This window comes from Anomaloglossus baeobatrachus, chromosome 2, assembly GCF_048569485.1.
Source record: "Anomaloglossus baeobatrachus isolate aAnoBae1 chromosome 2, aAnoBae1.hap1, whole genome shotgun sequence".
Classification (NCBI taxonomy): Eukaryota; Metazoa; Chordata; class Amphibia; order Anura; family Aromobatidae; genus Anomaloglossus; species Anomaloglossus baeobatrachus.
The window spans coordinates 227,153,367-227,180,377 of record NC_134354.1 but is presented as its reverse complement, the minus strand read 5'-3'; the positions used below and the strand labels follow the sequence as shown (position 1 = coordinate 227,180,377).

General features: G+C 45.8%; 1 long non-coding RNA gene across 1 annotated transcript in view; it reads right to left on the bottom strand.

Annotated features, from left to right (window-relative positions):
- Positions 1-5,898: 5,898 nt before the first annotated feature.
- LOC142289733 (uncharacterized) overlaps positions 5,899-27,011 on the bottom strand; it is a 31,494-nt gene continuing 10,381 nt past the window's right edge. Inside the window, exon 3 of the long non-coding RNA XR_012750139.1 lies at positions 5,899-6,297. This is a non-coding gene — a long non-coding RNA (uncharacterized LOC142289733). The remainder of the gene's footprint in view (positions 6,298-27,011) is intronic.

Genomic DNA, 27,011 nt, shown 5'->3' with positions numbered 1-27,011 from the left:
GAGTAAAATCCCTGAAAGACTGTTAGGACTGTGCCTGAGTCATTCTGTGCCTTGTGGTTCCACACACCTACACAGGGTCCTGGGGCTTGCCTCACTCTCGGGAGGCCACTACAACTGACTGCACCCACCATCAGCCCCAGGCATCCCTTAAACTGCAGTGGCGGTCACCCTGACCGCAATACCGAGAGTGGCATCACTACAATCCTAGAAGAAGGTTCCCTACCTGTGACCAGACTGTTCCCTCCACGTGGAGTCCCTGAAGGTAATGCACCGACACAACGCCTGCAGGGCTTCACAGTTCCACTGTGAGACATGAATATTTTTTTACTTTCATCACTAGACTCATGCACTGCTGTACAGTGCATAAGACCTATCAGTTGGACACTGACTGTACTTGTTAGACACTGCTCATAGCTGGATCCAACAGGCCACATCAGATGACAATAGGGTAAAATAGCAACAATCGGCTCCCATAATTATGATCATGGGGAGGCCCGATCCTGACACATGTGGTCCTAGTAACCTCTTAGATACCACTATCACAATTGACAGCAGTATTTAATGGGTTAATTGGTCTCAATTGGTTCCAAAAGTGGTTGGGGCTGATGCCTACAGGTGTCAGCTATCATATACAGCTGTGACCCATGGGATTTTCACCCGCAAGGGGACACTATCCACTTATTTTTTTAAACAGCAGTAAGGAATAAAGCCCCTTAACGGCCATTGTTTTAAAATATATTAGCGGTCATTATGGGGTTAAGTGAGAATAATAACCAAACAACTCAAAATGTACAAAAATACATTTATAACATTAACAAAAACTATCAATGACTGATATAGCCACCCTTATTTACCATAAGTGTCATGAGCCTTCCAACCATGGAGTCTTCCATCCTGGATTCTTAATCTATTGATGATCAAATTTTTGGACAGCAACAACCACAGCTTCATAGACACTGTTTGGAGAGGGGACTGTTTTTCTTCACCATAAATCTCCCATTTAAAAAGGATCCCCGTGTTTTCAATATGGTTTTATTCAGGTAAGGAAGGGGCCATGTTATTATGATTTCATCTTTAAGGCCATTACTGGCTAGTCAATTAGTGGAGGACTTCGATGCATGCAAGGAAGTATTGTCCTGTATAAAAATCATGGTTTTCTTGAAAAATGAAGACATTTTCATGTACCAGTGCTTGAAGAAAGTGTCTTCTAAAAACTGGTAGTAGATTTGGGAATTCATTTTGAGTCCATCTTCAGACCAAAATGTCCAACTAGCTCCACTTTGATACCAGCCCGTAGCAGTATCCCATCTCCACATTATGTCTGATTTGAAGTAGAAGTCTGTGGCCATTACTGACCAAGCCACAGGCCCAGCCATCTGGTCCATCTAGAGTCACTATAAGATGATTCTTGATTTCTTTATCTCTCAGCACTGAATACTTCTGAGTACTCCTTGTACTTCTGGACACTCAAGGAAGGTTGCAGTTCTGAAACATGACAGCACTGGAGGATAATAGCTTCTTGGTCTCTTCTTGATTGAGTCTTCTCAAAATATGGCATTAATGTGCGTCTCTTTTATGCAACATTTTTTTGTAACCCTTTTGACTATTTGCAACAAAATCTTTGATGTTCATGCTCCAATATCTCAGCAATTTCAAGAGTGTGTTATCCCTCTGTAAAACCTTTAAAGCTGCAGAGATATCATAAAGTTTGGAATTTGGAAAGTATGAACCATGAAGCAAGGCAAACTCGATATTGTCAAAGCCTAAATGGACAGAACAGAACATGGAATTAGCAAACTAAGATGAACTCAATCCGGACATTTCCAGTCAAATGAACATTGGGGCTACTATTCTGGCAATGATAACCGAAGAAGAAACAGTTGTGCTATTATTCTCAACGAAACATTGGCCAGCACTGTCGTGAAGTAAAATACAGTTAGGGATAGAGTCATCTCGATATGACCATAAGGAGCACTAGTTTATGTCCAGAGGAAGACTTTGAACTATTATACAATAAATTTCAGGAAGAAATTGAAAAGACACCAAAACAGACTTATGCCGGCGTCACACGGTACGATATATCGGGCGATATGTCGGCGCGGTCACGTCGTAAGTGACGCACATCCGGCATCGTTTGATATATCGTTGTGTGTGACAGCTACGAGCGACGGTGAACGAGCAAAAATACTCACTTTATTGTTGCTTGTTGACACGTTGCTCATTTTCAAAAAGTCGTTTTTTCTTCTATGCGCCGGTTGTTCATCGTTCCCGGGTCAGCACACATCGCTCCGTGTGACACCCCGGGAACGATGAACACAGCTTATCTGCGTCCCACCGGCAATGCAGAAGGAAGAAGGTGGGCGGGGTATTTACATCCCGCTCATCTCCGCCCCTCCGCTTCTATTGGCCAGCTGCTGTGTGACGTCGCTGAAATGCCGAACATCCCATCCCCTTCAGGAAGAGGATGTTCGCCGCCCACAGCGAGGTCGTCCGGGAGGTAAGTACGTGTGACAGGGGGTTAACGACTTTGTGAGACACGGGCAACTAATTACCCGTGACGCACAAACGATGGGGGCGAGTACGATCGCTCATGCGATCGCACGATAGATCGTACTGTGTGACGTCGGCATTACTCATTATCATGGGAGACTTGAGTGTCAGAGTGGGCCACGGCAAACATGAAATCGCTGTTGGAAAGTTTGGATTTGGTGAATGAAACAAAGCTGGAGGAGATTTATTGACTCTTCTACGATAAATCAACTGTCCATCATGAGCACCTTCTTCCAAAATCACAAACGGAGACTCTACACAAGGACATTACTGAATGGGACCTACAAGAATCAGACTGATTAAATATGAGTTCGCCAAAGATGGAGGTTGTAGATCATTACCGTGAATAAAATGCCAGGAGCTGACTGTTGAACTGATTGTGAATTCTTGTCAGCAAAGATTAGAGTCAAGCTGCCAAATAAACTAGACAATAGGTCATTTCCAACTTTGATTTGACCAACATATCTGAAGTTTTTTGGAATGTCCTGCACAACTGATTTATATAATCAGACATAGATGAAAGAAAGCTTGAGAAATTATGAACACATACAAAAATATTTTTACTGAAAAAGTGAGAAAAACAATAAACAAGAGACAGAAGAGACCCCTGCAGCTTTGGTGAAAACAAGAGAACCTCAAGATCAACAAAGAAAGACGAATGGCAAGAGCAAAAGTTAACAAGCAGAATGCAGACAACATCAGTAAAAAACATTAGAAGGGCCATTTGAGTAGACAAAGAATTTTATTTCTAAAAGATATGTACAGAGATAGAAAATGAACATCTGAAGGGGAAGACCAGGAAGACATACGAAAGATCAAACAGATGCAACAAACGTTTAAACCAAGAGTAGGAATATTGAAACACGCCAATGTGAACAAACTGAGCTAGAACAGATCATGGAAAGATGCAAAGAACACATGAAGCACCTCTACAAGTACAACTTAGTGACATGGGAAGAAATTGAGACTGGAAATGATAGCAAACCGAACATCTTGAAAGACAAAGTCATTGTTGCGATTAAGCTTCTGTCAAAAAACAAAGCACCTAGATGTGACAATATTCCAATTGAACTAATAAAGTCTTCTGAAGCAGCAGATGATGTAATCACATGCATGTGTCATCTGACGCACCCATGGGGTCGACTCATCACCGGGCCGGTGTAAGGGGGGGTTTGGGATGTCACAGCGGCCTGGCCTGGTTCCGTGACCCCGGTGGTGTCAATAAAGATGGAGAGGTTATTTACAGGGGAGAATAGAGTTTGTATACGTGACGCTACCTGTGGTGTGCGGCTAACATAGGAGCCACTGTTGCGGGAGGTATCCTCTGGGGCACATGGTAGCACAGCTTGGTTGGTGCAGCTCTCCACAGGCAGAGCTTAGGCCCCAGGGAGGTTGGGAGTAGTAGTCTACTGCTGCTGTGTAGCTAAGGCGCGGGTAGATCGTGGGAAGGATTGAACGACACAGAGGTTGCAGTCAAAGTTCTTTACTCACTAAGATGTCACCGCCCTTGGACTGAGAAGATTCGCTGTCATGGGCTCCAGCCGATCCCGGATAGTTCGAAGGTCAGGGCCGGTGCTTCCCTCTGTGAGTCCTTCCTACTTGCGCTGTGATGTGTGAGTCCCTGCGGCTTGAACCTACACCGGGACCCGAGTCCTTTTATTGCCTCCGTTCCTGTCTCGTATGGCAGGCAGCACAAGAACTTTACTGGTACCGCTTTTTTGTCACGGCTCCTGGCTCTAGTATGCTGCTGTACCCCGGGCACTTTGTGTGGGCCAGAAGACTTGAAATCTTTTGCCTGGCGGATTCTGTTGGTGGGACTTGCAGTACCCACCCTCCTTAGGGTTCCGTACCCTGTTCTATGCGCTCTGCCTGAGGGAGCTATGGCACAGCTCTCTCCTCAGTGACCGTCTTCTCTCCACTCCTCACTTGTTCCCCATCATGGACTGTGTGTGTGTGTGTGTGTGTGTGTCGCCTTACTGCCCATTGTCTAGCTCCACCCTCAGGGTTGCTCAGGGGTGCAGTACCCTATGGCGATTGAAGCCTCAGGGGCACCACATCAGCGTATATGGACAGCTGGTAAATAGCCTAATGACTGAACAAGATTGATGTTTATTCCTATTCCGAAGAAGGGAGATGCTACCGACTGTGGAAACTATTGGACTATTGTGTTCATACCTCATGCTAGCAAAATACAACTGAAGAAACTACAAAGATGTCTACAGCCTTACTTTGACAAAGAGCTGCCAGAGTAAGATTCAGAAAAGGCAGAGGAACAAGAGATGTATTTACAAACATTAGAATATAAGAATATAACAAGAAGCTCTATTTTTGCTTCATCGACTACACCAAAGCATTCACCTTTCTTGATCACCAGAAACTTTGGAATACCATGAAGGATATGGGTGTGCCAAACAATCTGATCAGCCTCATTAGAAATCTTTAAATTGACCAAGAAGCAACAGTCCGAATGGAACACAGTGACACAGCATGGCACAAAGTAGAGTGAGGCGCTAGACAAGGCTGCATCCTATCACCATTTCTCTTCAATTTATATGCTGAAGCTATTTGCAAGAAGGATGGACTTGCCGAAAAAGAAGGAATCAAAACTGCTGGATGAGTCAACAATCTTAAATACGAAGACAATTAACATTGATGTCAACAAGCATAGATGGAATGAAGGACTTAAGGGAGATTTACACGCTGCGATCTCGCTAGCAAGATCGCTAGCAAGCGTACCCGCCCCCGTCTGTTGTGCATCACGGGCAAATCGTTGACCGTGGCGCACAACATCGCTTACACCCGACACACGGACTTACCTGCTTAGCGACGTCGCTGTGGCCGGCAAACCGCCTCCTTTCTAAGGGGGTGGTTCGTGCGGCGTCACAGCGACGTCACACGGCAGCCGTCCAATAGAAGCGGAGGGGCGGAGATGAGCAGAATGAACATCCCGCCCACCTCCTTCCTTCCCCATTGCGGGCGGCCGCAGGTGCGAGGTTGTTCCTTGTTCGTGCGGTGTCACAAACAGCGATTTGTGCTGCCGCAGAAACGACAAGCAACCTCGCTACTGACCAGACAACAATTATTAGTAAATGAACGACGTATCACAGACCAACGTTTTTTGCCTCTTTTGTGATCGTTTAAGGTCGCTCATAGGTGTTACACGCTGCAGTGTCGCTAATGACGCCGGATGTGCGTCACAAACACCGTGACCCTGACGATATATCATTTGCGATGTCGCAGCGTGTAAATGGCCCTTTACAAAGAAGAGACAAAAGGCACTCACCAGGTTGCTCAAAAAAGGAAGCCATTTATTGGACCATTAGGTCAGGGGGAATAGAGTGAGGGAGGGGGTACACACAGTCCATCAAATGACAGCCGTTTCGTGTCTAACAATGACGCTTCCACGAGTGCACCAATGAATGAAGGACTTATTATGGAGTGTCAAGATGGAAAGCTCAAACATGGAACTTCTATTCAATACAAAGAAGACAAAGATATTGACGTATGATCGACACATATTTGAGATGGACGGTGACAAACTGGATGTTGTAAAGGCTTCAGTTTACTCCAATCAATAAACACACAAGATGCAGCAATGATAGCGGAAGTTAATAGGAGAAGAGCTATGGTCAAATCTACAATGAAGTCACTGGACAAAGTCTTCAAATAGAGGAACATTTCACTGGTGAAGACGGCGCAGCTTCTACATAGTCTGGTCTTTTCTGTAGTAACATAGGGATGAGAAACCTGGCCAATACAGATAAAAGACAAAAGAATCAATGGAAAGAAGAACAAACAAATCAATATTGGAACAAATGAAGCCAGATATCTCACTCGAAACAAGAATCACCAAGGATCACTCGCATACTTTGGACACATCAATATTTGAAGAAATCAAGCCAGATATCTCACTCGAACAAACAAATCAATATTGGAACAAATCAAGCCAGATATCTCACTCGAAGCAAGGATCACCAAGGATCACTCGCATGCTTTGAACACATCATATGAAGAGAGCAAGAACAGGAGAAGGAAATCATGGTCAAAAGTATAGAAAGAACAATGCAAAGAGTAAAGTCCCCGTCACACACAGAGATAAATCTTTGGCAGATCTGTGGTTGCAGGGAAATCATGGACATAATGTTCCATTTGTACACAGCCATAAACCTGGCACTGATTGTCCACAATTTCACTGCAACCACAGATCTGCCGCAGATTTATCTCTGTGTGTGACAGGGCCTTAAGACAAGCAACCCAATAGCCTGATACTATTAAGATAATGGCGGTAAATACCCTGGTGGACCTATATACACTTGCACAAGATCCATCTTCCTACAGAGCGTTCTTCCATCAAGTTGCTATGGCTCGAGATCGAGCTGAAGGCTGTTAACTAATAAAAAATAAAACTGAACAATATTTGACTTTTCAGAGATGGTTAAACCATATTTTTTGTCTCATTTTGTTTGAGGAAAGCAAGTTGTCTAGTAATTCTGCACACATTGATAATGGGTGTTGATACCCTCCAGTCACACCCTCTCACATTCCTTAAATACACATAACCTGATATGCTCCATCCAATAAGTTTCAAGTATTTACATCTTGGAGTTGGAAAATCTGCATAAAAATGATGATTTTGAGTCAAAACACTCACTTGCCTAATAATTGTGCACAAAGTATAGGTGGTACCAGGGTCGGACTGGCCCGCCGGGGTAGTGGGGAATCCCCCGGTAGGCCCTGGCCTCCAAGTGGGCCCCTGTGCCTTATATAGTGTTGGTCTGTGTACAGCGCCGCGGGGCCGCCTGTTTCTCAGGGTTGGTGTTATGCGCGGGCAGACTGGGCAGGGCCCCCACGCTCTGAAGGCCCCCACGCCCTGAGGGCCCCCCACGCTCTGAGGGACCCCCAGCCTTTCAATCACAAACTGCAGCGATAGCACAAGTTCTGTACTATCGCTGCAGTTTCTGCGGCTGCAGAAGGACCTGTGGTGACATCACAGTCAAGTTCCTGCACTGCGGACGTCCCAGGCCTGTACATATCCAGGTCCTGGAGACCGCGCCGCTATTCAAATGTACGTGCATTTTTCAGACGCGCATACATTTGAACAGTGCGGCCAGTGACAGAAGGCAGAGGCGTGCGCCCCAGCCCCGCACCGACACAGCAGCCATCATCACACTTCCGCCGGGGCCGCTGTAAGAAGAGGACTTGCAGGGCAGCAGAAAAGAGGTAAGCGCTCAGGAGGAGCCGAAGAAAAAAACCCAACAAACATTCTCACCTTTTCTCTTCCATTCCCGCGGTGCTCCAGGTGCCTCCAGAAACATAAACCCCTCGGTGATCCCATCCGCTGCACAGAGCCGTCGCTGCAGGCTGACTTCATGGCTTTACTGTAGTTAAATGCTTTACAGCGCCGCAAAGCATTTAACTGCAGTAAAGCCATGATGGCATCCTGCGGCGCTGGTTTCGTGCACTGGACAAGATCATGGAGGGTTCTATGAGCCTGCAGACTGGTACGGTAAGGACACTGCAGGAATGGAGGACAGGTGAGAATAACTTTTGTGTGAGTGTAAACAACGGCATAATAGGGGACAAGAAGGGTATTGGAATGAGTACATTACTAAAGGATGGGGGGCCCATTGCTATACTGCACAAGTTTGGGGGGCCCATTGCTACACTGCACAAGTATGGGGGCCCATTGCTACACTGCACAAGTATGGGGGGCACATTGCGACACTGCACAAGTATGGGGGGCCCATTGCTACACTGCACAAGTATGGGGGGCCCATTGCTATACTGCACAAGTCTGGGGGGGTCCATTGCTACACTGCACAAGTATGGGGGGCCCGTTGCTACACTGCACAAGGATGGAGGGCCTGTTGCTACACGGCACAAGGATGGGGGGGCCCGTTGCTACACGGCACAAGTGTGTCGCCCAGGGATAAGGGGTATTCAGATCCGGGCCAAGGGGCCACTTCTGTGAGTATCACGGTGGCGTGACCCGGTCTGTGATCCCCACATCCCCACATTGTTTTCCTGGCCCTGGAACAATGGCAACAGTCTGGTGACAACCGTCTCCACATGTCGGATAATGAGGAGCCACAGCCAGCCACATTACAGACAATTCCTCCTTCACATCCACCTCAGCTACCAGCCCCACCCCAACCCCAACATGTTCCCCAGACCTTATGGCTACTGCCATGTTCCAAGGCAGTTCCAACAACATGGAGACTTCAGTGTTGCTGCCAATGACCTCCCTGCTTTTCCAGCACAACCATGGCAACAGTCTTGGCCTCCTGCTCCCCAGACCCATGAGTCTCAGTGTGGGGCAAGTGGGACATACCCTGTTCCGCTGCAGGTTCAGCCCTCAGCAGCATCCAGTCAACCTCAGCACAATAACTCCTCTTATCTCCCACCAATCCAGCTATTCCCACAGCCTCATGCTCCTCCCAGTCATGCCCCTTAACCACGTTTCCCCAAGACATATCAGAAACTGTAATGACCATGTGGTTTATTGCCCCGGTTTTTTTTGTTTTTTTTTTTTGTTTTGTTGATATTTGGAAATTTTGCTTAACCCCTTAAGGACGAAGCCAATTTTATACTTAATGTCCAGGCCAAATTTTAGAATTCTGACCAGTTGTCACTTTGACAGGTTATAACTCTAGAACACTTCAGCGGATCCTGGTGATTCTGAAATTGTTTTTCCATGACATATTGTACTTCATGATAGTGGTAAATTTAGGATGAGATTTTTTACTTTTATTTGTGAAAAATCGTAAATTTGTTGTTAATTTTTAAAATTTTGCAATTTTCAAACTTTTAATTTTTATGCCCTTAAACCAGAGAGTTATGTCACACAAAATAGTTAATAAGTTACATTTCCCACATCTCTACTTTACATCAGCAACATTTTTTAAACAAAAGTTTTGGGGGTTAGGAAGTTAGTAGGGTTCAAAGTTCATCAGCAATTTTCTCATTTTTTTTTTGAACAAAATTTACAAAGCCATTTTTAGGGACCATATCACATTTGAAGTGACTTTGAGAGGCCTAAGTGATAGAAAATACCCAAAAGTGATACCATTCTAAAATCGGCACCCCTCAAAGTACTCAAAACCATACCCAATGATTTTATTAGCCCTTCAGGTGCTTCACAGGAACTAAAGCAATGTAAAATGAAAAAAAAAACCAAAAATTATCATTTTACCTAAAAATGTTGCTTTATCCCTAATTTATTCACTTTTAAAAGAAATAACACAACAAACTGGACCCCAAAATGTGTTACTCAGTTTCTTCTGAGTGTGTTGATGCCCCATATGTGGTCACAAACCTCTGTTTGAACAACTGGGAGGGCCTGGAACAGAAAGAGCAATATTTGAATTTTGGAACACAAATTTGGCTGAAATAGATTGCAGGCACCATGTTGCATTTGCAGGGCCCCTAAGATACCTAAACAGCAGAAACCCCAACAAGTGATCCCATTTTGGAAACTAGACCCCTCAAGGATTTTATCTAGGGGTATAGTGAGCATTTTGAACCCACAGGTACTTTACATAATTTGATAACATTAGGCCGTCATATTGTACATTTTTATTTTTTTCATAAAAATGTTGCTTTAGCACCAAATTTCTCACTTTTTCAAGAGATAACGCCAAAAATTGGACCACACTGTTTGTTATCCACTTTCTTATCAGCGCGCTGATACCCCATATGTAGTCAGAAAGTTCTGTTTGGACAAATGGGAGTGCTCGGAACGGAAGGAGCAATATTTGAATTTTGGAAAGCAAATTTGGCTGAAAAAGATTGGAGGTACCATGTTGCATTTGTAGGATCCCTAAGGTACCTAAACAGCAGAAACCCCCCACAAGTGACCCCATTTTGGAAATGAGACCCCTTAAGGAATTTATCTAGATGTTTTGTGAGCACCTTAAATCCCTGTGTGCTTCACAGAATTTTATAATGTTCAGCCATGAAAATAAAAAATAATTTTTTACCACATAATTGTTACTTCAACCAGATAGCTTTTTTTTACAAGGGTATGAGGAAAAAATGCACCATATAATTTATTGTGCAATTTCTCTTGAGTATGCCGATACCTCATGTGGTTGAAATCAACTGTTTGGTCACACAACAGGGCTTGAAAGGGAAGGAGTGCCATTTGACTGTAAAATTGGCTGGAATCATTAGCGGATGCCATGTTGCGTTTGGATACCCACTGAGGTGCCTGAACAGTGGAGCTCCCCACATGTGAACCCATTTTGGAAACTAGACCCCTCAAGGAATTTATCTAGATGTTTGATGAGAACCTTGAATTCCCAGGAGCTTCACAGAATTTTATAACATTGAGCCATGAAAATAAAAAATGTATTTTTACCACAAAATTGTTTCTTCAACCAGATAGCTTTTTTTTCACAAGTGTAACAGGAAAAATGCAGCATACATTTTATTTTGCATTTGCTCATAAATACGCCGATACCTAATATGTGGTGTAAATCAACTGTTTGAGCACACAGCAGGGCTCGAAAAGGAAGGAGCGCCATTTAACTATAAAATTGGCTAGAATCATTAGCGAACGCCATGTCGCGTTTGGAGAGCCCCTGAGATACCTAAACAGTAGAGCTCCCCCAAAAGTGACCCCATTCTGGAAACTAGACCCCTCAAGGCTTTTATACATGGGTATAGTGAGCATTTTGAACCCACTGGTAGTTCACAAAATTTGATAAACTTAGGTTGTCATAATGAAAATTTTCTTTTTTTTTCTTCACAAAAATGTTGCTTTAGCAGCAAATTTCTCACTTTTTCAAAAGGCAACACAAAAAAGTGGACTCCACAGTTTATTATCCAATTTCTTATGAGTTCAGAGATACCCTACATGTGGCCAAAAACCTCTGTTTACATGAACGGTAGTGGTCAGAACGGAAGGAGCACCATGTAAATTTTGGAAAAGTTGAAATAAATTGCGGGCAACATCTCGAATTTGTAGGATCCCTAAGGTACCTATACAGCAGAAACCCCTCACAAGTGACCCCATTTTGGAAACTAGACCCCCCCTCAAGGATTTTATTCAGCATAGTAAGCATTTTGAACCCACAGGTACTTCACAAAAATGTTGCTGTAGTGCCAAATTTCTCACTTTAGGCTATGTGGCCACGGCCCAACAACACTGCATCTAGGAAGCAGTGCCAGCCCTCCTGTAGAGATGCAAGTGTTGTCCACAGGAGAATGTAGCTGCCCATGTCCACGATCAGGGTTCGGGCCGCTGCGGACTTTAGCTGTATTCTCCCTGCAGAGAACACTCTTGTCCCTGCAGCATAAATTGACATGCTGGGGCTCAGGAAGCCATGCTGTCAATTTATGCTATGGAAAAAAACAAGCACAGTAGGCATGGGATTTCTAAAAATCCTTCCATTGCACTTGTACTGCACAATGCAGCATTTTGGATGCAGAAAAAACACTATGCGTCCAAAACACTGCAAACCCTAATCGTGAGCAGGCAGCCTAAAAAGCTAGGATGGATGGATGGATAAATAGACTGACATACGTAAACCACATATACGGTATAATATCCCACCCCCCCTACATATTCGGAGCTGGCACCCTTTAGTGCCTTTCATTTCGCACTAAAGGGTGTTTAGCCTTAAATTTAGCCAAAAATAAATAAGTAATTAAAAAAACAACGTGGGGGTTCCCCCGTAGTTTTGATAGCCAGATAAAGTAAAGCAGACATCTGCAGACCGCAGATGGTAGTTTCATCTTCGCTGGTAATCCAAAACAGACGGCACCACACGCTTTTTTTTTTTTTAATTATTTATAAATAAATAATTTAAAAAAAATGAGGGGTTCCCCCCAAATTGTTTTACCAGCCAAAGTGAAGCTGAAAGTTGTGGTCTGGTATTATCAGGGTGAGAAGGGCCTTGATTATTTGGCCCTTCCCAGCCTAAAACTAGCAGGCCGCAGCCGCACCAGAAGTGACGCATCCATTAGATGCGCCAATCCTGGCGCTTCTCCCCGGCTCACCCCGCTGCCCTGATGGGGTGGCAAACAGGGTATTATATGTGGTTGATACCAGCTGTATAATGTCATCTGGCATCAAACCCCGTGGTTATTAATGTCACGGCGTCTATCGAGTCAGTAGTAAAAAAAATAGACAACAAAAAAAAAAATTATTTGAAAAAACACTCACATTCCCTAACACATTCCCTCTTTCACCAATTTATTGAATAGAAAAAAAAATCCGGTCTGCCGCAATCTATTTTGGAGTTCCCACGACGATTCTGCACCTTCTAGAATATGGGGGGCACGCTCAGCAAACATATAAATCAATTTCTGGAAGTCCAGGCACCCCATGTGAGGAGTGTGGGTACAGTGAGCTGAGAATACTGCAGCCACACGCCCGGGGTCCAACTAAGGGCAATGTGAACTGCACTGACCTCAGTCTCACTGCGTGCAAGGTTGCCAACTGAAAGCCCCTCTCTGTGTATGCTGCCGACATTTTTCAGAGGAGGAGTAGGGATCGCAGAGGACCAGTGCTGCAGCAGGTACCGGGGGGGACCAGGGGATGACAGTGGGAGACTTGGTGGACCTGAGGACAACTTTTCTGTGTTTTCTGACATGTCAGATGCGACAGAAATCAGAGGAGAAGGATGAATGCAGCGTGTGCGCCACTCATGTGCTCTCCATTTTAGATGATCGGGACGGGGAGGAGGACAGGAGGGAACTTTGGCCACACCGGGGGACTGGAGGGGGCCGGGGAGGATATTTATCTCACATCTGACATGTTTGATCATGCTAGGAGGGAGATAAATCATTTTTTACCTCAATTTATTGTAATGTGACAATCTTTATACGATTTATAAAGGTGATCACATGACTGGGGACTGGAAAAAAATGGCCGGAAACATAATCTCCAGGGTCTCAGCTACCCTCGGTAGCTGAAACCCCAGAGATTTTCCTACGCTGGGGCGCGTTATACAATTTTTTCTTACTACCGTTTTATAAAGGCAGTATGGAAGAAGTAACTATAACTCTTGCCGTTTTAATCCGTACGACCGTCGTGGAGGGGTTAAACCATATTCCTTAAATATGGAAAACATGTACAGAATATCCTTGTTTAGTAAACTGAATAAAAATGTATTTTTTGTTGGACAAAAAGTGTTTTGCCTTTAGAAATGATAGTTCAGTTAGTGGTCTGTTGGTTAAACACAAACCCAAAAGAAAATACAATTCACTTTACAAGGCAAAAATGAAAGAAAAAAACAAACAAATTAAGGCAAGGCAACATAGGAGTCTTTCAATGGAGTGGTTCCCTCATGTGACACAATATAGTTTGTAAAAATATCTTGAACTCATATGTCAGAGGGCTGACGACGTTCTTGGGTAACCTGGGTGTCTGGCGGGAATGGACTTGCAGATCTGGGTTGTCTTCATAAACATCTTCCTGGGGCTCATGGATCCTGGTAAAGTTGTGTAGCATCACACATGCCTTAATGACGCTGTACATGATCCTTTCACTCAGTTGTAACGGAGAGATCAAGACCCTCCATTTGCAGTCATAATCCCAAATGTTAAAAAGATGGCAACGGTGGTCAAGACCGCGTCGTGGATATGGGCAGAGTACTTCCCTACATAGTTGAAAAGCCTCATCCCCTACCACAACAAAAGGTGCAGGTTTGGCTGTGGTACCAGGTAGAAGCCATGTGGGCGGGTCAAACAAATCCTTGTTACGAAGCCGCCGTCCCATTATGGACAAATTGAAGATTCGAGAATCTCCTGTTTGTCTATAGGCCCCAATATCTACAATTACAAACCTGTATGTGCTGTCAGCTAAGGCCAACAGCACAACAGAAAAATACTGCTTGTAGTTGTTGTATTGGGTGCCAGAGTTTGGCACCTTCTTAACGCGGATGTGTTTGCAATTAAGAGCACTAATGCAGTTGGAAAAGTGGCATGTTTCCTGTAATCCCCAGGCAATCCAGTACCAGTCTTTTTCCCTTGGCTCGGGCATAACTGAGGGTTGCAGCTTGGTCCAGATAGCTTCACAAGTGAATCGAACAATGCCTGAAATTGTCAACTTGCCCAGGAGGAATTCAACATGTAAGGTTGCAGATGACAAACCTATTGATAGGAACCTATTGTTGGGTCACAAGAGAAAACCTTAGTGAAAATACACAAGCCAAAGCCAAACATTTTTTTTTCTTTGGCCTAAAAAATATATTTAAAAACAGGTTTCAGAGCAAGAAAAATAGGACGAAGAAAACTAAAAAAAATCCAGCGAAAACATAGTAAAAAGGAACTTTGCCCCAGTGCATAGTACTCTACACAGAACAATGCACAGCTGATCCACATTAAAAAAAAACAAACCACAAATGTAGGAACTGAGGCATAATGTTGGGAAAAACAATATTAAGGTGGCATAGGCCAAGTAGCCAAAGGAATAAAAATCCACAATGCCAAACAAGACCCCCCAAAAAACATAAAACAAACTTTAATATTACTAAAAGGTGCTGTTCAGTTAAAATACACTGCCACATGTTGGTGTCCTGGAAGGTTAGTACTAGTCTAATCTCCTCTAACAGCAGATCAAAGTTTGCAATGGACATTCGGCAGTAGTCCTTAAAGAGAACCTGTCAGGTCCAACCACGAGCAGTTCTAGGTGCATATTGCTAATCCCTGCCTAACTGTCCCTGTATACACTAGCATAGATAAAGAGATCTTTAGAAAAGTATTTACAAAGATCTTATATTGTTTGCTAATGAGAGAGGGGACTAGTCCCCTGGGCGTTAGTTCCCCTGGCTAGTCGGTTCCATTAGCATGTTAGTACTCCCCTGTGGACGTGTTAACATGCTAATGAAAATGCAGCGTCACAGGATGATCTCTTGTGATGCCCTGGCAAAACCAGGTAGTCACAGATAGGCCCCAGCATAGCACCATCCCTCACCTAGGTGACACACAGCCGACCTGAAACCCTAGTCAGGAAAAGATAGGCATACCAGTGGGCGGGACCAGGCAGTTGGACATGCCTACCCAGGGGTCTAGACAGCCCGGGGCGGGAAAACAGTCAGTTGAGCTTTTGTAGTTCAAGTTGAGAGGAGTGTGGGCTGGAGCTAGGTGTAGCTCCAGCAGAGGAAGTTCAATTTGAATGGTGCCAGGGTCGGAGCCCTGGTGCCTTTGGCTAGGTGGCAGACGGTAATCTCCATCAGCAGGAGACGGGAAGACGGCTCGGCAGATCCACGGTGGACCAGGACAGGGTTGTAGCCAGCCGGTACCGACATGGAGAACTGACCCGAAAACCGTAGCACAGAGGGGGTACTCGGACCCTGAAGCCAGGACCGAAACCAGTGGCCTAGCTAATTAACTGATTGAGGGCAGGATTATAGGTCCTGTCCCACCCAAAGTCCCTAAAAGAAGACAACAGCCCACCGATAGGGATAAGGCCACCGCCAGGGCCCATAGATCCCACGGGCCAGTGTCTGCAGGCACAGCTCCTTAGGCCACAGCCAGCCGGGAGCAGACTCCTGAGTTCCAGACCAGGCAGTCCACCATACACAAAACAAGTGCAGAGAAAAAAGACAGTGAACCCAGCTCGGGTGGGGGACCTGAATGCAACCGGCCACGGCGGCCGGCCACCAGTACCTTGGTTTACCAAAAGACTTGTGTGATTCATTTACAGTGAGTAACCAAACGTCCCCCTGCTTGCTTGGGCGCGCCGGCCCTTGCCGTCGCTATACCCTGCACAAAGATACTGGGCCCCAGGACAACCATCCCTACCCATGGAGGGGTTAACATCCAGCTGCCACTACATCTCCCCCGGGTGCCCCCCCCACAACAGTAGCGGTGGTGTCCCACCTCGCCACACACCGTGGGTGGCGTCACGAACTTAATACGGCCTAGCCCGAACATAAACATCCCCCCTTTTTATTCAGCGTATCCGAGCCACAGACACATACAGTGGGTACGGACCCGAGCACGGGGACGGCACACTCTCTCACCTCTCCGCTGCCATTGCTGCACCGAGGCTGGATTTCGGCTCAGTGTGCGTGATTCCCAGACTTCCGGTCATGCACACTACTTCAGTTTGAAGTCAGGAGTTTGAGGTCAGGACGCATACACTTCATAGTGAGCATGACCAAAACTCCGGGGTCATGCGTACTGAGCCGAAATCCAGTGTCAGGGGACGATGGCAGCGGAGAGGTGAGTGAGATCATCCTGTGTACTCATTAGCATGTTAGCACGCCCACAGGGGTGTACTAACATTCTAATGGAGCCGACTAGCCAGTGGAATTAACGGCCAGGGGACTAGTCCCCGCACACATTAGCATCGATAAAAGATCTTTAGACATACTTTTTCTAAAGATCTCTTTATCTATGTTACTAGATCCTGGGACAATCAGGCAGGGATTAGCAATATGCACCCAGAACTGCTCGAGGTTCTGGATGCATTTTAGCCCTGACAGGTTCCCCTTAAACTTATCAGGATGGCAGCGGAGCTCAGCATACAGCCTATGAAAGGGACCTCTGGTGTTACGTTGCCTCAATAGTCGATAAAACCCACATTATGCGCTACTTCCTAGGATCTACAACTACTGGGTATCATTCACCAAACTGCCTACACAGTACGCAGTGCAATAGCACATGTTCAGTCATGTTGAATGTTAAAGGAAAAGACATGTTAGTCTGGGTAACAAACTTGATCAACCCAAAAATCACAAAGGGGTACACACAAAAATATGGATGTGCTCTCACTGTGTAACATGTTAAAGGATGCTTTTATAGGGTTTACTAAACTACAGGATTTTGAGTTAGATACACTTCAATTGAAAACGCATGTGAAAAATCGCATTGCATACACATGACACACTAATGTCACATGGATGCCAAGTGAGAAAAAAAAAATCACCCACTTCCATAAGACGGGTAGAGTTGAGCGATGTTTGAGTTGAACGGTTCGATAATTTCAAATTCGAGTGATTTTGGGCGGTGTTCGACTCGTTCGACAGACTCGAACAATTTGCTAAAAGTTCGGCAGTTCGAGTCTCCTTTCGAGAACAGTTCGATCACCAAAAGCGTGGCTTTTCACAGTAAGTATGTTTGCACGTTGCGTATCTGCATGCGTCCTGCATCCCCAGCACAATCTCTCTCTCTTTCCTACTCACCAATCATTTGCGCCTTGCTGCTCGGCTGTCAGAAATCTCAGGCAGCTTTTCCTCTTTTGAAAATGGCTGCCGCTTCATTATTCAATCAGGCATTCCGTGCTTTCCCCGCCCACCGGCGCCCATGATTGGTTGCATAGGTAAGGATGGTTGACCTCGGGGAGATCAATATCCAACACCGCGGAGACACCATCACGTGTTTCTCAACGCAGTGACACTAGAACAAGGCCCCCTGGGAATTTATGCAAAACAAGAATGCCGCGGAGACCCCATCACATGTTTCTCAATGCTGGCAGGAAACTAGCCAGGTCTTTCACCGGGAAGGAATAACTACGGGTAGAGCAGTCTCCAGTCAAGGAAACCGCCTATACCAAAACATGGTATCCATCCACAGACAGCTATTTCGGGGTATTTGTCCCTCATCAGTGTGAAGTAGGAAACTGGCTAGTGGGAGCAATGCCTAGTAGAAGACTACATAGGTAAGGATGGTTGACCTCGGGGAGATCAACATCCAACACCGCGGAGACACCATCATGTGTTTCTCAACGCGTTGACACTAGAACAAGGCACCCTGGGAAAATATGCATGATTGGTTGCAGTCAGACACGCCCCCACGATGAGTGATAGCTGTCTCACTGCAACCAATCACAGCCGCCGGCGAGCGGGTCTATATCGTGCAGTAAAATAAATACATAATAATAATAATAAAAAAAAATACGGTTCTCCCCAATTTTGATACCAGCCAGGATAAAGCCACATGGCTGAAGGCTGGTATTGTCAGGATGGAGAGCACCACGTTATGGAGAATCCACCACCCTAACAATATCAGCAGGCAGCCACCCGGAATTGCTGCATCCATTAGATGCGGCAGTCCCGAGACTCTACCCCGCTCATCCCGAATTGCCCTGGTGCGGTGGCAATCGGGGAAATAACTGGGTTAATCATTACAAGCGTCTCCCCGAGACACCTTCCATGATTAACCTGTAAGTGAAAGTAAAGAAACACACACAGCGAAAAATCCTTTATTTGTAATAAAAGACAAAAAACACCTCATTTACCTTTTTCTTAATCCTCAAACAACAATACAGGTCCGAAGTAATCCACACGACGCTTTCAGCTCTGCTACATGAAGATGCAGGGAGCACCGGAGAACACGAGCGCTCTGTGTCCTCTCCACGAAGCACCTGAAGTGAGCCGCGCTGTCACCGGAGACTTCACTCTGCAATGCAGACGTCAAGATTTCCAAATCTGCCTATGTTTCTCATTGGAGGCAGTGGCTCAATGGTTAGAGCTACTGCCTAGGGAGCATTAGTTCAAGTCCCGGCCGTCCCGGTAAAGAATTTAATTTATTTAATTTATTTTTAATTTTAAATTATAATTATTATTTATTTATAATTATAATTTAATTTAATTTAATTATGCACTGAGGGGAGGAGCCTGACATAAGCTGTGAGCCGCGGGCCACACCTATAAAATCGGAATGAGGCTGCATTGCTCTCTCCTCTCTCTCTTCTCTCTCTCCTCTCTCTTCTCTCTCTCTATTCTCCCTCTCTCATCTCTCTCTCTTTTTTCTCTCTATTTTTTCTCTCTCTTGTTCTCTCTCTCTCTTTCTCTGTCTCTCACTCTTTTTCTCACTCTTTTTTCTTTCTCTTCTCTCCTCTTCTCTCACCTTCTCTCCTCTTCTCTCTCTCTTCTCTCTTCTCTCTCCTCTCCTCTCTCTTCTCTCCTCTTCTCTCCTCTTCTCTCCTCTTTTCTCTCTCTTCTCTCTCCTCTCTCTCTTCTCTCCTTTTCTCTCTCTCCTCTCTTCTCTCTCTCTCCCTCTCTCTCTTCTCTTTTCTCTCTCTCACACCCAATTGAAAACGATGGCAGGCAAACACAAACACATAAAAACACATTATACATGTACGCATACAGTTAATAAACATTGCCATTTTACTTACAGGTCCCCGCGACGTGTCCTGCACTCAGTCTCCCGCCGCTTTTCCTTCCGATAATCGCTGCATCCTCCCGGTAGCCAGCACTGATGATAGGACCTTCCGTGACGTCAAAATAGCATGTGACCAATCACGTGTCTATTATCTCATTGGCTACAGACTGGTCACATGGCTAGACGTCATGCTAGGTCCTGTCAGTGCATCTCTCCTGTACGCGGTGCTCGTTCCAGCATCTCTGTGTGCTCTGGCACATGGTCGGCTTTCCCCTTCCTGCATGTGGGCGCTCTTTACAGAGTCAGCCCACATGCAGGGACTGGCTGCCACAGTCGGTAAATAGCGGCATCGGGAATCACGTGATCGGAGATTGCCGTTGCTATAGTAACGGTGGCAGCGGTGATGTCACCTCTTACAGCCCGCAGCCTCTGCTCACTCACTGAGTGATTAGACTGCACGAAGCAGCAGCGTCTTCCTCCCATGCAGTGCTGTCTGATGTAGCAGAGCTGCATGGGTTGAAGGAGAAAGAAGATAGAAGACCAGGATCATGGAGGGCTGAAAGGGAGTAATAAACATGGAGTCTCTAATATGTCTGTGTATTTATTTCTATTAAAGTATTTTTTCTCTGTGTGGTGTCTTGTTTGTTAACCCTTTATTGGAGATTCTTAATGGCTGGGTCAAACTTGCCTGACATTAAGAATCTCTGGCTTAATACTAGCTAGTAAAACAAAGCTAGTTTTAATCCATTATTACCCAGCAAGCCACCCGATTTGACAGCACATGTGCGCGTCAAATTGCTGCAGTAACACTGCATAATGGATACAGTTTTTCTGTACAAAAAAAGCCTAGTTCATGCGCTATGGCTGCTGCCCACACCATAGACAGAGTGGGAGCTGCATCCATAGCGCACGGAATAATTGACATGCTGCTTTTCTGAACGCACAGATTTGGATCAAAATTTTAGCACCCAAATTGCTGCGGGCGCACGTATCATGTAGAATCTTCATAGATTGTCCAGGGGACGCAGGACGCATGCATTTACTCTGCAGTGCAATACGCAGCGTAAATGCATGTAATTACGCAATGTGCGCATGAGCCCTTACACTAGTGAGTCACATGACACCATTTTCACTTAGGGATGTACTCGTTTTTGTTGCCAGACATTAATGACTGTGAGTTATTTAGAGGGCACACCACTGTTATACAAGCTGTACACTCATACAATGTAATGTAGTCAAAGTGTCAGATCTTCAGTGATGTCCCATGAAAAAATACGTATAATACAATATTTACAAAAATGTGATGGGTGTACTCACTTTTGTGATATTCTGTATACCTCCCTAGGCCATGTATATCAATGGAAGCCCAATTTTAAGTCAATATAACATGATGTTCATAAACATGGAGACTATGTGCACAGGCGGTACATTTAGCACAGAAATTTTCTGCATCAAAACTGCATCTTCCAGCAGAAAACGCACCATAAAACACATCCAGTTTTGGTGCGTTTTTTTTCCGTGCATATTTTTAGTGACTTCAATGGCTAGAAGGGCTAAAAAACGCTGGAAAAATGTCCCAATAATTGACGTGCTGCAGATTTTTTCTGCATCAAAATCTGCAAGGAAATCTCATAGACTTTGCTGGCTTCAAGAGAAACATGCAGATTTTAGGGCAGATTTTGAAAAAAATGCATCAAAACACGTAAAAAACTGCAGCTTATGCACAAGGCCTTAGGACAATAAGTTTGAATTGTATCTTTTGTCTAATGGATAACTGAAGGAAAGACTGATACAGATGTTTGGAACCTGAGGTTCAGCAGCAGAGTTAGGGCTCAGTTCCACTTGCGATTTTCACAGACAAGTACAATCCGATAAAACATCAGGATTGTAACAATAACATAAGCCAATAGAAGGATTAAACCTAAAACATAACTTTTAATATTCAAAGTATAAAATTGAACAATCGTTCAAGTCATCAGTTAAAACCAGGATTCACAATCGTACCTGTAATGGGACGATTAACCAGATCCCAAATATCCACAATTAGGATCAAAGATAAACGAACTGCCGCAGCTGACTTCAATCTTACATAATTAAGTGTCAAGAAACAAATACACTTACTTCAGCTGTAAAAAATACATAAGAGGTTTCGCCAAAGATCCTAAATAGAGAACCTATCTTAACATGTATAATAGGCAGATTAGTTATATTGAGAAACAAAGCTGAGTTTCTCTCTCTCAATAAGGAATGGTCTTACCAAATCCCAAGATGTTAGGCAGGCATTAGTAGCAAGTTACCGGCTCCAAAAACAGGGGGGCTGTCTCCCAGCACTTCAAATCCCATTTGGCCAGATAACCTCAGTCAGGCAATTTCAGTGGTTCCCACTCCCAACGTTTCACAATGGATCATCAGGGGAGTCCAAGTGGGATATCAGCTGTGGGCGTCATTAAGTCTTGCTTTAACATGACCCTCCACAGATGCCCGGTTCACGCATCCAGGTGTATGTCCAACCTAGTTCAAGATTGCCGCAATCTTGAACTAGGTTGGACATACACCTGGATGCGTGAACCGGGCATCTGTGGAGGGTCATGTTAAAGCAAGACTTAATGACGCCCACAGCTGATATCCCACTTGGACTCCCCTGATGATCCATTGTGAAACGTTGGGAGTGGGAACCACTGAAATTGCCTGACTGAGGTTATCTGGCCAAATGGGATTTGAAGTGCTGGGAGACAGCCCCCCTGTTTTTGGAGCCGGTAACTTGCTACTAATGCCTGCCTAACATCTTGGGATTTGGTAAGACCATTCCTTATTGAGAGAGAGAAACTCAGCTTTGTTTCTCAATATAACTAATCTGCCTATTATACATGTTAAGATAGGTTCTCTATTTAGGATCTTTGGCGAAACCTCTTATGTATTTTTTACAGCTGAAGTAAGTGTATTTGTTTCTTGACACTTAATTATGTAAGATTGAAGTCAGCTGCGGCAGTTCGTTTATCTTTGATCCTAATTGTGGATATTTGGGATCTGGTTAATCGTCCCATTACAGGTACGATTGTGAATCCTGGTTTTAACTGATGACTTGAACGATTGTTCAATTTTATACTTTGAATATTAAAAGTTATGTTTTAGGTTTAATCCTTCTATTGGCTTATGTTATTGTTACAAAGCTATTGGTCCAGCTATTTATGATACTTCCACTGTGGATCTAGTCCTGTATATTGCTAAAATCCTCCGATAAAACATCAGATTGCACTCGCACCAGTGTTAAGCAATCAGGCAGTGTCCTTCTACTATTTACTCATCTGCTCTAATCGTGCTGAGAATCAAATCGCAGCATACTGTGTAGATCACACCAGATTAGCTAATGCAAGTCTATGGGTGTGAGAAAAATATTGCACAGCATTAAATACGCATGTCATGACCATTGAGGAAGGATTCTCCAGTCGTGCTGTATGTGTGTTACCCACCAATACCATCTGTAAATAATACACGAACTGCATGTGACTTGGTTTAAAATTGGCCACAGCAGCCTTTATTACCTATTATTTACATACTAACACAAGGGGGCGCCGTCCAACGGGCGACCCCAACAAATAACAATAGGTAACACAGTAACCAATACAGTAAATATACAACCCTGAGTAGGCCCAGTCCAGGAACCACTTCTCACCCCAGTATCCCTGGCCGCAACACACCGACCCAGAGATGAGGTATTAATCACCTACGGATTAACCCCCCAACTTTGCAGAACCCCGTGCCTGCAACATCCCGGAACCTGGAGCCACCATACCAAGATGGTGTCTCTCTGTCCAGTTACCATTGCCTTCAACCGCCTCTGGACCAGACCTACCCCCCGCTGCTGTGACAAAGAAACAACCCAGACCAAATTCCCCTCGGCATTATACACAAGGGAGGGTGGGCGGGGATCGTTCCATATCCGGAAGTCAAGAGAGAGGGGGTAAGTCAAAGTCCTTTACTTACACCCCTCAACTGTCCCACCTCTTCCTCCAGGGAACTCCTCCTACCCACCAATCCCTTTACTCTGCCTTATAAACAAACCATTCCTGTTTCCATTAACCCCATCACTCCTTCCCTTCCCTCTAGTCATGTCGCCCCTCCACCCTATGGGTTCCATGGCTTTCTTGACCATTGAGGAAGGATTCTCCAGTCGTGCTGTATGTGTGTTACCCACCAATACCATCTGTAAATAATACACGAACTGCATGTGACTTGGTTTAAAATTGGCCACAGCAGCCTTTATTACCTATTATTTACATACTAACACAAGGGGGCGCCGTCCAACGGGCGACCCCAACAAATAACAATAGGTAACACAGTAACCAATACAGTAAATATACAACCCTGAGTAGGCCCAGTCCAGGAACCACTTCTCACCCCAGTATCCCTGGCCGCAACACACCGACCCAGAGATGAGGTATTAATCACCTACGGATTAACCCCCCAACTTTGCAGAACCCCGTGCCTGCAACATCCCGGAACCTGGAGCCACCATACCAAGATGGTGTCTCTCTGTCCAGTTACCATTGCCTTCAACCGCCTCTGGACCAGACCTACCCCCCGCCACAGGACAGGGCACGTGACTCCTTACGTGGCCTGGACCCGCCACACACCAAAAGCTTGTACCACACCTCCACGCAATCCCAGCGTCCACAAAACAGCACCAAGCACGTGAAGATGCACCCCCATCGCATCCCCAAAACCACCCGTTCAGCGCCACCAACTTTTGGCGCCGCCCCCCCAATAAGGCTCAATTGATACTGCCTATCGCACGAGCCACACGCCATTCCAACCTGGTCACACTATCAAAACTACCCCACGATTAAGCTCAGGTATGTCTTACACAATGCAACAACCAACATTTTTTTTTTTTTTTTTTAAAACATTCATAAATAACTTCTCGAGATACCAAATCGCTGCCTCCAATTTACTGGACCAGTACCATCGACCCGTCCAGACCCAACTGGCAACATTCAGGCGAGCCTCAGACCGTCGAGGCCCCGAGAACCAACGAATGCCCAAATATCCAAATGAGGCACACCCTCACCACAAAAACCCAGGGGTTATAAACCCACAGATAACACCAACCTGTTACGCCAACCCATTCCACTCCCAAAAGACTCAAATGCCCCCATTGCCTTAACCCGATAACAACTGAGGCCAAACGTAACACCGAAACAAGAGGACTCCCACCTCCCAATACTTCTCACAACCCCTTTTCTGAGCCCACCGAGGGGCCTCCGTGGCAGCCCAATCCAGAAGGAATACGACCCATAGTATTCCGGGCGCCCACCCCCGCCACCTGCAATCAAGTCTGCAGCACTGCCACAAAATGGTACCTTAACAAACGCGACACAATAATGAGCCTGGGCGCCCTCACAACATAATTCCGCACCCGGGACCGCGTATAACAACACCAACCTTCACCACCCGCCTAATCTAATTCGGTGAGCGACAAAGCCGGCGCTCAACCCACTGCACCACCTCGGACACATCCTCCAACATCCAACCTCCGCTCTTGACCGTAGATGGGCTGACCAACCCCACAATCTCAAAGCCCCCCAAAAGGCTAACACAAACCGTTTTGGACAAGGGAAACAAAAACCCGCTCGTGCTCAGATGAACATAGCCGCCACAAACCACTCACCAAACGCTGCCACAAAACAACGGAGACGGACCCTTGTATCCCGCTCCCTCACACCCTTACGACCAAACCCTTCAAGGCCTGCCGCGCCCTAAGATCCTGCGAAAACATCTCTCCACATCTAATCCTTAACAAGACAGCCACAGCCGCCACCCTCTGCTCCACTGCGGACGCCGGCCTAGCAGCCTGAAAACCGTTACTCACCACTGCCAACGCCACCATCAAATACTCCACTGGGCCTTCCTCACACATTGTCCCAAACGTTATCCGCGCCACCCATACTTCGGAATATCAGCCCCAAATAACCTCAGTCACTGGGCACCGAGCCGCTCCCCAACACAGCCACACCAGACTCCACAAGCCCTCCGGACACACCGTGCCCACCTCGTCTGCTACCCGGCCTCAACTCCCGAGACCTGCAGAACTGGAAGGAAACACAGCAGCTGCTATTCCCTTGGCGAACCCCAGTACTGGTTGCGCCACGCATAACATTTTTTTTTTTTTTTTTTTTAAAACACATCCAATTGAGAAACCAACTGTCGCAAGTACGCCACCCTTGGCCCCAGGATTAGCAAACCAACTATTAATCGAATTCTCCACCAACTGATAGCCAGAATGACAGCACACCTTCCTCTTGGAAAAAACTGCCAACCTCCACCACCCGACCACTACCACCGATTGGAAGCGCTACCCCACAATGCCCAACCAGAAAACAACTGGACCCGCTGCCTCCGAGTACCGCAGCTACGTTCCATCAGGTAGCACCTTACCCAGCCACAATCCGCGGCCACTAAATCGCCGTAAGAAAAAACCTCCTACACCATCAGATCATCATTGATCTCCCTCGTGACCACACACAAAGGATCCGATGGCTGCACCCTTGGCGCAGCCATCGCCAGCCGTCCAGCAGACACGCACCCCAGCGGCGTAACTCTGCACCCGTGGTTCGACCGCCCCTGCAAAGACTGCACCGCCTGAAACCGCACCGTCTTAGCTGACCTAACTGCCTCTATCGCAGCCCATAGGACCACACCATTACCCACGAATCCTACCCCTCTGACCATAACATCAAACTTTATCCCCACAAACCGTATCACTGGCGTTGGACCCTCAGTCTTCGCCTGCGCCAACAGGCCCAAAAGAGTATCCACCACCATCTGTAATAAAACAATCAACCTCAACGAATCATCAACCCGCCAACCCGATGTAAAGAGAATCAACCTATAATGAATAAGAGGTGTAAGCTGGGACACACCACGCACAAACCACTCCACCAAGAAATAACCGCCTCCAAAGGAACATAAAATGGGACAACAACCCATTAGCACCCACCGATCAACATAATAATAACTCCCCTCCCCACCGCAGCACCAGAACTGCTAGCTAGCAGGGTGGACCAGTAACAACCTAAATGCCGCCTCCAAATTCGCCTTTGCCATCAATGCTCCCCGGCTCACCGCCTTTACCAAATCCCACCCTCTGTCAAACGACACATAATAAACCGCCGACAATTCTGGAGCCAAGCAGGCATACACCGATGACTCCTCCAGATAAGATACGTTTTGAACAAGCCGAAATATATACATCTATATACGGCTCATTTCCGGCACTACCCCCCAACAGAGAAACCCAATCGTGACAAGGAGGGCCCCGAATGGCCCACCCATCCTGCCCAACACCACTTCCTGACCCCTCTTTCCACTGACAACCACCAGGTGTCCCCTAGCCCAGCGCA